Genomic DNA, 13653 nt, shown 5'->3' with positions numbered 1-13653 from the left:
ATGCTTCGGTGACAGTCTGTTTAGGAGAGTGCAACATGGTCCACCAGACCTACCATATGTTTAATTATTCCACAAATACTTACTGAGTACCCTTAATAAGCCAGGCATTGTTCTAAGCATAGTGAACTTTAAATCCACTTCCAGACCCTCCCTAAATATGATTAAATCCTGGGAGAAGAGAAGAAATAATGGAAACAGGTAGGGATGGCCCAAAGGCAGGCAGGTTCCCTGTCTTTGCTATTGTTCTTGACCTTCACTTCAGGAGCATTTAGAAAGAACCACAGAGAGCCCGACAGCCCACAACGAGTACAAAGGCTCCAGATTCCAAAGTGTACAAAACTCACCAAGCAGGTTATTAATCTTGATTCCATGATGGTTGTAATTGAGAAACAAGGAATCAATTCAGACCACATGCTGGAAATGAATGTGAAAGAGATTGCAAACATCCAAGAATTCTGTGTTGCCATCAGGAGAGGAAACTAAGATTGACTGAAAAAAATAAAGAAAAACTCAAGTGAGTATATGCATATATCATATTCATGTTATGTCTAAATGAACATATTAAGCTTTAAACCTCAGTTCTTTTCCATTTTTAAGCTCTCTGTAAGACATTTGATGACATGAACCTCTGTGCTTGAGTCATCACATACCATGACCTTACCTAATGTCCTAAGAACATGTGTAAGGAAACTCGCCCAATAATTAATGGTTGACACAAAATAAAACTATTGGCTTAAAAATTTGTACTGATGTTGTGAATAAAGAGATGATGATAATAGTAATAAAAACTAACTCCCCATGGTCTACTCTGTGGTTGATACTATCTTAATTATCTTTTTATTTAGTAAGTCATTTAGTTCTCACAAGCCTATGAGGTACTATTATCATCCCCAGTTTACAAATGAAAAACTGAGGCACAAAACAAAAGAAGTTCAATAAAGAGTTTCTGCTAGAATGGGGTGCCTGGGTGGCTCAGTCGGTTAAGTGTCCAACTCTTGATTTCAGCACAGGTCATGATCTTGGGGTCCTGGGATCGAGCCCCGCCTCAAGCCCCATGTTAGGCTATGTGCTCAACGGAAAGTCTGCTGGAGATTCTCTCCCTGTGCATGCCCCCTGCTTGTGCGTGCACTCTCTCTTTTTCTCAAATAAATAAATAAATAAATAAAGTCTTAAAAAAAAAAAAAAAGAGTTTCTGCTGGACCTAAACTTGATGTTAAGATCGCTCTTTCCTTGGGAAAAATAATGGGGAATCGTTCCTCTCATTCTTACTCTACCACTCTGGCCTTCTTGCTGTTTCCCAGAGACCCCAAAGTCCCTCTTGCATAGAGCTTCTGCTTTTGCTATTCCCTCTACCTGGACTGTATCTACATGACTTCCTCTTTGTTCCCTCCCAGTCTCCTGTTGTTCCGTATCATTGACGTATTCCCTGGCCAGTCGACAGAAAACAGCATTTCCCCTTTGATACTCCCGCATCTTTCTTACTCTGTTTTAAATGTTACCATGGCACTTATCCCTCTAATGATTTGGTAGAGTTGTTAGCTTATTTGTATGTATTTTTATTTTCACTAGTATTGGAACTTAAGCTCCCTGCTGGAAAGGACTCTGCCTATTTTGTTCACCATTGTATACCCAGACCCTGGAAAAGTACTTGAAATTAATCAACAAATGAAAAAGTTTAAAGAAAATAACATATGCCTAGATACGAGATTTCTCTTTTGAAAAGATTAGTTTGTTAACATTTTTAAAATTTTAATCAGATATGAGAACCATATTGCTTTGACGAAGATTTTATATTAGCTGCTTAGAACCAACATATTAACACATGACAAATTTAATTACTTTACCCAATCTCTATCTGAAAGAGCCATAAATAACTCTGGAATCTAAAATTATTTCCTTCCTTCTTTAAAGTGGAGGGGCAAACATTTTCTGCTATTGTTTTTCTTTCATTTATTCTGCCAAATGCTGACTTAAGAAAGCAAATACAGCTACCCCTCACCTGTGAGTTCTATTCCATGGTCAACATGATGCTTGGGAGTACATCCTGTCATTTGATCTCACCAAAACATTATGAGATAGGAAGATGGATTCTGTTTTTCCCAAGAGCATATCATAAATTTTCAGAGTCAGAGGGATATTAGAGCACATCTACTCCATTCTCCTTTATTTTATAAGGAAAGCCCAGCCTAGCTTTCCCAAAGATCATACGGTTAGTCGGCCTAATTCGGCTGGAACCAAGACCAGAGCTCTTTCTACGCTGATAGATAAAGCTCTTAGACAGTCTGTAAGTCCATGAAATGAGGTTAGAGCATCTACCCAAAACATTTTTAGTTTCGTGTGTAAATATTTAAGCTATATTAGCATGCTTAAATAGGAAATTTGTTCTATAGATTTACTCCTATTATTTTGGAGGTCTGACCTAATAAGTTACTAAAATTAATGGCCCCTAAAAAAAAAAAATGGCTTAGCATGTACCCAAAGAGGAGTTTGATTTGCTCTTGAAGTCGAAAGTTGTCTTGAGACATTCTGGAACATACACTCATAGATTACTGCCTTTCTCCTGGGGAGAAGGCTGGCTGGCTTTAGGAAGGAGTAAAGCCCAATGGAAACATTGCTAATCTCTTTCTTTATCTACTTACTGAACAAATATTGCTGAACCCTGAGAAACAATGCTACCACTAGGGACTTTAATGAGTGTTTATCTTTCTAACTGCATATTTATATAGGGGTGGCTGCCTGTGGCACGCTTGCCAGAGGATTGGGAAGTGGCTGCTTGTAAAAGTTGAAAAATATTTAGTTTTAGAAACCTGTTTCAGCAAAGTCTCCTTTTAAGTTTATTCGAGAGGAGGTTGCATTCTACAGCATCGGGAGAACGGCTATTATCCCATCATTTAGGTACCTGGATTTAAACTATTTTATTCTGGGTGCCTGGGTGGCTTGGTCAGCTAAGTGTCTGTTGGCTCAGGTCATGATCCAGGGGTCCTGGGATTGAGTCCTGCCTTGGTCTCCTTGCTCAGCGGGGAGCCTGCTTCTCCCTCTGCCTGCCACTCCCCCTGCTTGTGCTCTCTCTCTGACAAATATATAAATAAAATCTTCTTTAAAAATTAAACTATTTTATTCTGAAACTATCTCAATAGCTGGGGCTTAAATTCGAAGGAAGAAAATATAGGGAAAAAACTAGTGCTATGAATTAATAATCCTATTAACTCTTATTGGTGTCTGGAAATGTCTATAAATGCTTCTGCTTCAAAAACCTTGGAAAATATTAATTGATTATCACTGATGGACTGATTTCCTTTGCCGATGATAGATTTGACATTGTTATTATGTTTGATGACATATTCAGTTTAGGATGTTCCTCAATGTGATTACATTTTGTCTGGGAGCTACACGGTCCTCGAGTGTATGAGGTCACACACATAACCATCTATGTTACTAGCCAGAAAGCTGATGAAATCCTTGTTATGTAACATCACTGAAACCATCAGCTTAGTATATTCAGGGTGGAGAACAAATGGAGTGGCAAACAAGGCATCAAGACTGTAAGTTGCCTTGCTTAGGAGTGAGCCTGAGTCGTGCTGCAAGGTGAAACATGCATCTCTTGTGTGAATAGATGAAGACAAACATGCTTCGTTGGAATGACCAAGATCAAGCCAACTTCTAATGACTTCCCTCTGGGTAATGACTAAGAATCAAGGGGAGTGGGGGTGGGGGTGGGGAGGGGGGAAGAGTTCCATTCTGGAAAAATGACTAAAAGATAAAACAAGCTTACCAAGAAACCAGAATCTAAGGAAATGAGTAGACTGGTAGACAGAAGTCTTGATATAGACCTTGGAGTTACTAGATACTAAAATAAGTAGAAGCATAGAATGTGGGTCAAGGAACAGTGGCTTCTAGAAGGACTCTTTGAAGATGTTTCATGGAGAACTGGTATTTTAATCTACACAAGCTTTTCTTGAACACCAGGTTAGTGAAATGGAGCTGCCAATGTCAATAGCAATGTTATATTCATGAATTAGTGTTTGAAGTGCTATGAAACTGAAGGGGCTAGGTGGTTCTGGTAGTGGGGGTGGGACAAGACTGTGGGGAGAAGGAAAAGATCAAGGACAACGCACAGGAAAAATTTCTTGAGAACAAAGTAGATCATCGATTTATCTTACAAGGTGTTATGGGCTGAATTGTGTTCCCTTGAAATTCATATGTTGAAGTTCTAACCCCTCATACCCCAGAATGTGACTGTATTCGGAGACAGGGTCTTTAAAAAGGTACTAAGGTAAAATGAGGCCATTAGCGTAGGCCCTAATACAATATGACTGATGTTTCTATAAGAAGAGAAGATTAGAGGGTGCCTGGGTGGCTCAGTTGGTTAAGTGGCCAACTCTTGATTTCGGCTCAGGTCATGATCTCAGGGTCCTGGGATCAAGCCCTGCATGAGGCTCCACACTCAGAGAGGAGTTTGCCTCAGGATTCTCTCTCTCCCTCTCACTCTGCCCCTCACCCCGCACTCACATGCTCACTCCCTCTCTCTCTCTCAAATAAATAAGTCTTAAAAAAAAAAAAAAAAGAGAGAAGATTAGGACATAGAAAAACACAGACCATGTAAAGACACCCAGGAAGACCACGTGAAGACACAGTGAGAAGACCACTATCTATAAGCTGAAAGAAGCCTCAGAAGAGGGGCGCCTGGGTGTCTCAGTCTTTAAGCATCTCCCTTTGGCTCGGGGTGTGATCCCAGGGTTCTGGGCCCTCCCAGCAGAGCAGGAAGCCTGTCTCTTCCTCTCCCACTCCCCCTGCTTGTGTTCCCTCTCTCGCTGGCTGTCTCTCTCTCTGTCAAATAAATAAATAAAATCTTCAAAAAAAAAAAAAAGCCTCAGAAGAAACCAGCCATACCAAGACCTCGATCTTGGAATTTTAGCTTCCAGAATTGTGAAAAAATAAATTTCTGTTAAGTCACCCAGTCTGTGGCACTTTGTTATGGCATCTGCAGCAAACCAACACACACGATAACACCATTGAAGTTCTAGGAATCAAATAGGAATACCATTCATGGGTTCTACTTCGACCCAAGACCATTTCCTTCTGCCCCATAGAAATATGAAGTCCGAATCTGGCTGAATGTTGCCATTATCTAACTCTTGAAGAAGGTATTTCTGCTTCATAATATTCACAAGTCGCAATGAGTCAATATCACTCCTACTCTGGGGTGTAGGCCAGGATGTGGCATCATCTCCATTGTAATATTGTCATTAAAATCAGAAGGCAGGATGTTTACAAGCCTGCTGTTCTGTGAGTATTTTCAGTAGGAGGAGACTGATTGGTTTCTGCTCAGAGTGGAAGGGATGCTCTGGTCTCTTCATTTGTTTCTAACAGAGGAAGATTTAGAGTGGCAATTGTAACGATACCACTGCTGCCACTGCAATTAGTATTGGTAGTTAGTTAACAGTAGCAATTCCATCCCAGTTCTTGGTTCATAATAAGAGCTTAATAAGTGTTCATTTACTTTTCTATTATTCTTTCACAGCATTTCACAGTGTACAAAGCTCTATCACATATGTTATCTCAATTTATCTTCAAAACAAGTCTGTGAAATATGAATTATTGTTATCACTCTTAATCAGATTTCTGATAAGAAAGCTGTATCTCAATGAGGGTAAGCTATTTTACCCAAAGTTGCACAATCAGTTAATAGCAGAGATTGAACTCAAAGCAAGGTCACCTGTCTCCCCAAGCAGGACTCTTTCCAACTCACCCACCAGCTCTAAATAGTCCTAACCCACACTGTAAGTTTCAAATAATCTGCTTTGATCAAGGAATGACGTTTTCTCTATATTTCTGTATTATGTATATTTCTGTATATCAAATATTCTAGGTAATAGATAACTTTGACATTTATTATATGTATTGTGCTTATTTTACAAATACTACATGAATAAGCATTTTGCATATACAAATGAGCACAAGAAGAGAAACCACCTCAGTAAATTACATCTCCCACCATTGGCCTTGGTTCAGAATTTCTAGAGTGAGTACTTACCCCCCCCCCCCCCCCAAAAAAGAAGAATACTTAGAAGATACTTCCTCTCACATACAAAATTCAAACTACTAACACCCAGGGATAGATTAGTACCCAGTACTAATCTTTAGATATACTATGGTATATTTATTTTATAATATATATAATTCATTTTATTTGGGGTATACATGTGTATGGGGTGGAGACATGACAGCGTTGTTTTATAGGAATATGTCTTTTGATTCTTTATGCTAAACTTACAAGCAACTTTTGGAACATAATCCATTCATTGGATGGGGACTCCTTTAAAGTTCAGAATTTTCAAAGAATTAATTTATGTTCCTCTTAAACCAATCCTTTCATGCTTCAAGAATCTTACAATGTCTATAGATTATCGTGACATACAAGACATAACCCAATGATATATGCCCTACAGACACAGAGAAGGACTAATTAATAAGATACTGGATGATGACAAATTATTAATGACATTACATAGCTGTTACTATGCTGTTGGAAATTCTGTAAGAATCCCTAATATCTCATGAATGAAGTCCAGCATATGCACTGATTGATGATTCACCCCCATTTTCCTTCCTTCTTAGGAAGGAAGATGATAGAAGCCCAGTCAGAGATGTTTGACTGTGGTGACAAAGGGCCAATTACTAGGCATGATATACAAAGGTATTAAAATAGAGGTTGAAAATTCAAAACCCTAGAGGTAGGGGCTAACTGAGAAAGCCAGAAGACAGGCATTCATTCTTACTTAGCTCCAGAACACTGGGGTAATGGGTAGGGTGACCAACCACATATCCCTATTTGCCTCAAGCAGTTTCACTTAATGACTGTTGTTCAGGCATAATTATTAACATAACCACCTCTCACTCTCAAAAGTGCTCCAGTTTGTAAAATGTGGTATAAGGACACTCAAGTCATAGGAAAATTTAGGTGTAATATTGCCTGGTCTTCTGATTTTTCAACTCAGAAATTTGGGCTTTTAAAGAACATCTTTGGATTTTTAATGTGGGCAACAAATTCCAAACTTTTAAAATGTTTTCAGGGTCAAGGAAAACTCATGATGGGCAGAATCTGGCATGGGATCTGCCAGTCTGTGACTTCTCAGTTAAAACATCTGAATGATATGAGAGTGCTCTTTGGTTTGCCCTTTGGAGAATGTGTCTCCTATGTGGCTGATGAGAAAAGGTCTTTGGGTGCTTCCTTACATGGGAGGGCTTTCTTGCTCTAGGAAGTTCCAGTAGAAATCAGTGTGGGCTTCATGAGCTAAAAGGCCTGATATGAGCAACTTGGGCCAGTTGTTGTAGTCTTTAGTAATAATTATAGCTAGCACTTCTCATGTACTAAATGCATTTCACAGATGATTTCATTTACTCTTCACAATAGTTCTGCAGGGAAGATATTACCATATCCATTGTCCTGATGAGTAAACTAAGACTTAAAAGACTAACTAGTTTGAACAAGGTCATCCAGCTAGCAGGTGGCAAAATCAGGATCTGAACTCATGTCGAAATTGAAGTAATCGGGCAGGAGAGCTCTACCCAATAAGGAAAAAGGTAAGCAAGAGCACAAAGAAGACCCTCTATGTTGAAGAGTTTAAGTGTCTGGAGATCTCGCGCTGTTGGTAGCAGGGACAGAAGTTGGGAAGACACAGATAAAACACAGAGAGTAGAAACCATGAAGGTGACAGATGCCATTAGTGAGCAGAAGCCACGAAACAAAAAGAAGAACACATGAAGTTGGCAGTAAAAGGCAGGAACAGTGAAAACACAGGCTAAGTGTGAAAAGGACAGAGCATTACTGTCAGGTGGATGGATGCCCACGGTCTCATCGGACAGCCCAAGTTGCATTGTATTCTAAAGCAGCTTCTAGTTTTTAAATGCTGTTCTGCACTCTGTGAGGCATAGCTGTACAGCCATTAAGAGGGCTCCTGACTTCCTTACACCTTTCATCCCTATAACATCTTATCCCTCTGACTCCTGCCATTAACTAAGGTAAATACATTTCTATTCTTGAAGCATTAAAAAACCAGGCTATGAAACTACCATGTGCTGCTGCCCAGTTCCATCAGATTAGAATTCTTGGATTCCCTCACAGTGATCCTGAGAGTCCAGTCCCCTGCTGGACACTGACCCTTGGCCTGCTCATTACCATAGCTTGGCTAGTCCTTCTTACCCCAATTCTGCTGTTTTCCTGTTCCCAATTCACTTGCTGTAGAAGTTCTTTTTTTGTTTGTTTGTTTTTTGTTTTTTTAGATTTTATTTATTTTATTAACAGAGAGAGAGACAGCCAGCAAGAGAGGGAACACAAGCAGGGGGAGTGGGAGAGGAAGAAGCAGGCTCACAGCAGAGGAGCCTGATGTGGGGCTCGATCCCATAACGCCGGGATCATGCCCTGAGCCGAAGGCAGACGCTTAACCGCTGTGCCACCCAGGCGCCCCTGCTGTAGAAGTTCTGACATGCCTTATAAATCAAGACACATGGGTTATAATACTGGTTCCGTTCAGCAATGAACTAATAAACATTTGCATTTGTTTCAACAAGGTTGGGTCTCCCTCGTCTTTACTGTGTTATGCAAATGGGTCAAGTGTAGGTACATCTCAACAGAATTAAAGATTTCAGTAACTTAGAAGTAAAATATTCGGGGTCTTGTGTGTCCAGCTTAACTACAATCAGAAACAGCAGTGCTCTAAAGACGTTTGAAGTCTTGCAGACCATGTGTTTGTGCATGATTTTGAGGTATGATTATGAAGTGTCAAACAAGGAGGCCGAGGGGCGCCTGGGTGACTCAGTCAGTTAAGTGTTTGCCTTCGGCTCAGGTCATGATCCCGGGATCCTGGGTTCGAGTCCTGCGTTGGGTTCCCTGCTCAGTGGGGAGTCTGCTTCTCTCTTACTCTCCCTCCGCCCCTGCTCATGTACTCTCTCTCTTTCTCACTCTCTCAAATAAATAAATAAATAAAATCTGGGTTTTTTTTTTTAAAGATTTTATTTATTTATTTGACAGAGAGAGAGACAGCCAGTGAGAGAGGGAACACAAGCAGGGGGAGTGGGAGAGGAAGAAGCAGGCTTCCAGCGGAGCGGGAGCCCGATACAGAGCTTGATCCCAGGACCCTGGGATCATGCCCTGAGCCGAAGGCAGATGCTCGACGACTGAGACACCCAGGCGCCCCTAAATAAATAAAATCTTTAAAAAAAAAGAAACCCCAAGGAGGCAGAACTCCTTAACATAATGAATTTCACTCCATGCCCTAATTCCCCTTAGGTATTACATGGTACGTTCTGTTTTCTGTTTATAATAACACAGGTTCATTTTAGAAAACTGGTGAGAGTTTTAACACAATCTATAATATCCCTACCCAAGATAATGATTACTAATGCCTTAGTATTCCTCATTTTAGTCTTTGTGCATTTGTAGATATATTTAAATTTTTTCGCAATATTGAAATTTTCCTATATACACCACTTTCTACTTCTGCTTATTTGTTTTGTTTTGCTCTGCTTTTGCTTTACCACTTAGCATTTTACAACATAAGCATTTCCGCACGCCATTTAGGATTCTTCAAAGGCATGATCTAGTGCGGTCACATAATAGTTCATTTTCCAGAAGTCCTTTACATTAACCTGCCACTGAATGTTTGTATTGCTCCTAGTTTTCTTTAGGAATGAATAACAAGATGGAGAGCTTCCTTGTACATAGAGCTGAGTTTGTGTCAATCCTTATTTTCTTAGATTAGATCCCTAGAAGTGGAAGTTTTGGTCAAAGGCTGGGCATATTTTTATGGATCTTTTCACATACGGCCAAACTGGTCCCTGGAAAGAATATACCTCTTCACAGTCTTGGCAGTGGCATATCAGAAGGGCATCTCAGCAGCTTTTGGTTTCTTGCCCCCATGAGGTAGCATAAGTCCCATGGAGCCTTGGAGTTCTTGCGGGCTCCTCCCTGAGTCCTTCTTCGTTGGGTTCCATACTGGTCCTCATCTCATCTCTACTGTTCATAATTAGCACCCAGATGTTAGCCTGCCTTTTCCATCCCAGGACTGGGAAGGCTTTGGTTAGCAAGAACATCAATAGCGCTTGCCCTGCTAGTCAGTGCGAGTCTGGAAATGGCCTTTGGTTCTCAGGCTGAAATAAGACCTAGGTGCTTCGATATCTTTGGGCAATGATTCTCCCTGGATGCCCCTGGGTGCCCCTCCATAGCTCTCTTCCACTTGCTTCTTTTGTGCTTTTTCTTTTTTTAAGATTTTATTATTTATTTGAGAGAAAGAGAGAGAGAGAGAGAGAGAGAGAGCTCACACAAGCTGGGGGAGGGGCAGAAGGAGAGGGAGAAAACAGACTCCCTCCTGAGCAGGGAGCCTGACTTGGGGCTTGATCCCAGGACCCTGGGATCATGACCTGAGCCCAAGGCAGATGATTAACCAACTGAGCCACCCAGCCTCCCCTTTTTTGGGCATTTGAGTTCACTCAGGGGAGGCCCACCTCGTACCCCACAATCAAGCTGGTACCTGCTTTCCCTGCATCACTTTGCTTGCCCCATTTCCTGGGGCTGAGCTATCTCTTGCTCTTCCCTACCTCCTGTTGGATAGATTTCCTTGAAAGATTTAGCTTTATATTTCACAATCCCACATTGCAACAATCTTCCATCCCACCCCATTCCTGGTCTCTGCCAGAGGTCACTGAGACCATTCCCTTTAGCCGTTCCCCTGTGTTAGTTATCCCTTTGACCTTGACATCCACGAAATGGGCCAGTATTTCCTATACCTTTGCTTGATCTTGGTCCCTTATTGCCTAATCCTCTCCTCTGGGAAGCCACCTCTGCCCTTGCTTTGCCCTTGACTCTGGCAAGTCTCTCTTGCTTTGGCTCAGAGTTTCTTCTCTGTTCCCAGCACACCCTGGCCCGTGTGCTACGAGTCCAGTGAGAAGCTGACAGCTCAAGGCCTTGCTTCAGGATATTAAGGGAGTGTACTAAATGAGCACTGAAGGTCTGTGGCAGTTTGCCAGTTTCATCTTAATAAATTCTGTTCCACTCCCCAGTCTTATCCCCTCCCTGCTCAATATCCATTTGATCCTTCCTACCTCCCATGTATGTAGCTCCATCTCTGGCATCGGCACCTTGGTTTACCTTCCCTCCGGCCTCTGGCCCACCGTGTGATATCCTTATTCCCTACTTGGCTCTTTCCTTCTACTTTGGCATTACTGGCCTGGCCTGGCTTTCCTCTGAGCTGTGTCCGTAAGCTGTCCTAGCAGGGATGTCCTGACATTCCTGAGGGCCCTGCCTCCTCCTGGGCTTGACCCTGCTCCAGAAGCTATAAAAACAGGATATTTTAACCCCTCCAATCTCGGTTTTCTTTTGAGAAGATAAGGCATAATACTTGAGTGCGGGCAGCTCAGGCTCAGACCATCCCTTTCCAGCAAATCCTTCCCAGGGACATACTTTGGGAAGAAGGAATGTGGAGAATAGGGACAGTCACTTGGATCTGAAGAAACTCTAAGAAAGAAACCATCAGTTGTTGTCTAGAATGCCCTGACCATCTCTCTATGGGATGTTCTTAGCCAATTCCAGATTGTCAATTCATTGGGAGCTACCACCGGGCTTTACTCACACAAGTGGGATCTCCTCTCCTTGCTGTTGCTGCCTGCTCCCGGAAGCCCTGGTAACTTTTTCCTTAGACCTGCTGCTGACTCTCTAAATCCACCTGCTTCAAGGTGGGGGCGACTGGTTGCCCTAGTGAGTGCTACAGCACCGGGGCTATTTCACCAAAAGTGAAGAGATGTCTCTTGGTTTGTGAAGCCAAAGTCCAAAAATCCAGGAGGAGTGTCTGGTGCCTTTTCACCCTGGCAGCTGCTACGGACTTGGCACAGCACCAGGAATGCAGACGGAGGGAGGTCGGGAAGAAGCACTCTTCTTATTCCGGGTCTATTTTATGAGCCAGCAGGCAAGGCACGTGGGGGTATTCCCTCTGGTCAAGCTGCTTTTGATTAAAAGAAACTGAAACCTACTCCGAGTTCAGGCAAATGGGATGGGAGGAAGGGCTGGCCCCTCTACGGTAAGGCTAGCAGGGAAGCAGGGGACGGCAGGCTACCTGACATGGCCAGAGCAGTAGGTCAGCCAAAGCTCAAACACCAGGCACTAAATGGACACTGGTCGCTGTCATTGCTCTCCTTCTGTAATGCTTATTCCCGGGCTTCCTCCTGCTTAAACAAAGACTAGGTACTCTCGAAGCCTGTGCCACTCCAGAAACAGCTCTCAACAGTCAGTATTCTCTCACCTCCAAACTATGCTGAGGAATTACAAGAGCTTTGAATGGGATTCCGAGTCTCTCTCCCTTAGACAGGCGCTAACTTCTCCTGAATGTTGTGCTTACTGCGTAGATTGGAGAGCTAAGCATATCTTTGCCCTTCTACTCTCTCCTCCCCGCTTCAGGACCTGGTCCCTTAGCACTACGGCCTCTGCTCCTCTTCATCCGCACTGTGGTGTGGTACAACCAACTTATTCTCTTATCTCTGGTTCTAAAGAAGACTCTTCGGGGTCCGTGGAGTTCCTGTTAGCCAATCCTTACTAAATTTATGATAGCTTACCTCTCAGTATTCATTACCTCTCCAGCATTGGAGTTTCCCATTCTCAGCTTTCTGAATCAAACTTTCTGGTTCCAAAGACAGATATACAAATAAATTATTTGTGACAACCTATCATTAGCTCCTAAAGGAAATATACCCATTAGCATTCTTTAATCTTTACAGCATGGGGCCTCATATGCATGAGGAAACCAAGGCTCATAGAGGTGAAATGACTTGCCCAAGGTCACATGAGTTAATGGTAGAGGCAGGACAGGAACTCAGATCTTCTGTCTTCAGTCCAGGAATCTTTCCATTATCCTATCACGCCATCCTCAGCATCTGGTTCACTTTGGCTTATGCAACACTGTCTCTTGAGTTGAAATTACTTCTGTAGCTCAGAAATAGACCAGTTGCCTGTTTGGCATTTTCTTTTCGGCTTTTTGGCTTTCTGGCTTTCTACAATGGAGCCTCAAAATAATATGGCCTGCTAAAGTATGGAATGGGGCATCATGGGATTATCTTAGATCCTCAACAGGTGTGCGAATAATCCCAAATCCTGGAAAGTGCTTGTTGGTATCTTCTCACTTAAGATGCATTTCTATAGCCTTGGTTTCCAAAGGCAATAGTGTCACAAGATTTGAACGTGGTTATGACCATAATGTCCTTAAGTCACCATTTCTTAAGTTCTGGGACCAGGTAACAGTGCAATGTGATCATCAAATCCTGTTTACATTTCTCTTCTGTTCTTGTGAAGATTTAATTCACTTTTACCTCCCATGACAAACACAAATGTAATAGTGAAATGTAGTGGAGGCCACCATCAAGAGTGAGATGGTGGATTGTGACATCAAACAATCTGAGATCATATCCTGACCTTATTATGATTATTGTAGTCCTTTGAACTATCTCTGCCTTCACTATATAACAGGAAACCTCGATACTCAAGCTACTAGATGATATAACTATGTTTCTTTGGCATCCTGGCAGCGTTAATATTTGTTCTGTTGACTTTTCCCTCTTTCTCTAGCTCTCTTAGTTATTCTTACCTTGTACAAGCTTTAGGTAAACATA

Source organism: Ursus arctos, unplaced genomic scaffold (assembly GCF_023065955.2).
Source record: "Ursus arctos isolate Adak ecotype North America unplaced genomic scaffold, UrsArc2.0 scaffold_12, whole genome shotgun sequence".
NCBI lineage: Eukaryota > Metazoa > Chordata > Mammalia > Carnivora > Ursidae > Ursus > Ursus arctos.
Note: the sequence above shows the minus strand (reverse complement) of the source record.